This window comes from Pteropus vampyrus, unplaced genomic scaffold (assembly GCF_000151845.1).
Source record: "Pteropus vampyrus isolate Shadow unplaced genomic scaffold, Pvam_2.0 Scaffold294, whole genome shotgun sequence".
In the NCBI taxonomy this organism is placed as follows: Eukaryota; Metazoa; Chordata; class Mammalia; order Chiroptera; family Pteropodidae; genus Pteropus; species Pteropus vampyrus.
The window spans coordinates 2,014,615-2,017,200 of NW_011889075.1; the positions used below are offsets into that span (position 1 = coordinate 2,014,615).

General features: G+C 43.9%; 1 pseudogene; it reads left to right on the forward strand.

Annotated features, from left to right (window-relative positions):
* Window positions 1-232: 232 nt before the first annotated feature.
* Window positions 233-351, forward strand: LOC111729979 (annotated as a pseudogene).
* Window positions 352-2,586: the final 2,235 nt, after the last annotated feature.

The following is a 2,586-nucleotide window of genomic DNA, read 5'->3' on the forward strand; positions in this document are numbered from 1 at the left end:
ACTGAACGCAAAGTTGAAAAACAATCTTCTCTCTCAGAATACACTAACCAATCCTTCCTGTGGGTGGGAGTTTGAATTTTTGTTCATGTATATATTCTTCATCTGGTAAATGGTGATTCTTTGGGAACTATTTTCTCTGTCTTTTTAAGGGAAAACCAGAAGATTTTGTGTTTAGTTGACTTTTATACCAAAGTGTAATCTCCTAATTAAAATATAAAATATTTAAAATGCAGTCTATGGCCATGCCACCCTAAACATGCCCGATCTCATCTGATCTCGGAAGGTAAGCAAGGTTGGGCCTGGTTAGTACTTGGATAGGAGACCGCCTAGGAAGACCAGGTGCTGTAGGTGTAAAATAAATAAAATAAAATATTTAAAATACAAAAGCCCACAAAAATATTAAGCAATCTAATTAAAAATAAACTATTAAGGGAACTGTATTAGTTTTCTAGATTGCCTTAACAAAGTACTACAAATTGGTGGCTTAAAACAACACAATTTATTCTCTTGCAGACTTGAAGGTTAGAAGCTGAAAACCAAGATACGGACAGGGCCACGATCGCACGGAAAGCCCTAGACAAGGATCCCTCCTGGCCTCTCCCCAGTTTCGGTGGTTCCTGGCACTCCCAGGTGTTCCTCTGCTGTTGCTGCATCACTCCAATCTCTGCCTCTATCTTCACATGGCCTTCTCTCTTGTGCATCTGCCCAAATGTCCCTTTTCTTATAAAGACATCAATCATTCATTGTATTAGGGCCCACCCTGATCCACGAGGACCTTGATTATATCTACAAAGACCCTATTTCCAAATAAGGTCACACCTACAGGTTCTAGGTGAACATGAATTTGTAGGGAGGACACTCTCCAACCTAGCACAGTAACTAACTTCTCTGCTTCGGGGAACAGTGGACAGGGGGGGCCTCAACCAGGGGCAAGCATGTACACAATTGATATGTAACTTAATAAAATGTATTAGTTGATTCTCCTGAAAATGAACATACACACCAACTGCAAAACAAAGGAGTTAACATATAAACAAAGCAGTTAAAATACTTAAGGCAGAAAAAGACTCACCCTAATTCCGAGTTCACATCACACTTCACTATATTTCTCAAAGTGTATTTTCAGAAACCACAGCACTCTGACACTGTGTTCCACAGTGTCCCACGAGATTTCCCAGTTGGCCAAATACTGGCTATTTTTGAGTCATCCCTGGTTTGGTTTGATGGTGTAGCAGGGACAAAAATGAATTAGCTAGCTGTCTGGTCCTTCTCTTCCTTTATCTCTGCATCCCAGAGAATCCAGGTTGCTTACTTCAAGGACTTCCCACGGGTCTCAGAGCTTTCAGATCTAATCAGATTGAATTTAAGTTACTGGGTCAGCAGTAAGCCGGACTGACTTTTCTAGGACTAAGGTTGACCTGAACGTGCAGCCTCTGAAGGAATACAAGCTGGTGCCCTCCATTTAGACACAGGCCAATGCCTGTGTGGAAGAGAGCAGCAAAGTGGGGTGTTGGGCTATGGACACATCATCCTTACTCTGAGTGCCTGTCTTCCCAGCTTTCTGGAGAGTGGAGAGGGCGATTCCAACCAGGGCCAAGCACATGGCTTACAAGTGGAGCGGGTGTGCATGTCTGCGTTGCTTATACCACATAGTTCTATTCCATGTTCCCTTTACCAAGTGGCTAGAGGTCCTCATCTTTCTGGGCTGTCGACATTTAGAGATGGTTACTTAAAATGTACAACTTAAATGAGGAATCTCAGATATTTACTTCATAGCATAATATTGATTTGAATTTAGTTACTTCAGCAGTACATAAACTAAAATGATTACACGGCTTTTCATATTTTCTAGTCAGCATTCAGCTTCTCCTTTAATGCCAGAGTACTGCTGTATCACTGCCTCCTTGGGGCAGAGGTTAGGTACAATTTATGCTAAACTGGTTTATTTCTGCTACAAGTAGCTCTTTGCAGGACTTTGCAGAAACATGTCGGAGTGAGAGACGTCCCCAGATCTCTCCCCTTGAAACAACAAAAAGCCGAACATCTAAAACTCAACAAAAAACACCTGAACTGCACACCGGCACATCTGAGCATGAGATTTGCATATAACAGCTACCAGAGGTCGGAATCCCGGGTGTCCAGTGGAGGACTGTGAGAAATGAAGAAGCTGCCTCTCACAGCCACCAGAGCTCCCTGCAGGAGGAGGGGGAGAGGAGAAGGTGCAGCAACTTCCCTGATCAGCCTGCCTGGAAGTGCCGGAACTTCTAGCAGCCGGCAACAAGGCCCAGTCATCAGGGCAGAAAGCAGAGAAGTGGGATGGGAACTCAGAGAAACAACAGTTGATTGTTACTGGCCCTGGTTGCAAAACTGAGGCTGAACCACAGCCCCCAACTCCCAACCCAGAGGAGCCCTCCACCCATACCCTCCGAGACTGATCACCACAGAGCCGCAAGGGATCTTAGCAAACACTGTCGAGGCTGTTGCTGACACTCACGGGGACTGAAACTGAGGGTAGCAAGCGTGATTATTTACAAGAAAAATTTTTAAAAAGGCATTTTTAAGGCATTAGATACAGCAAAGATCCAA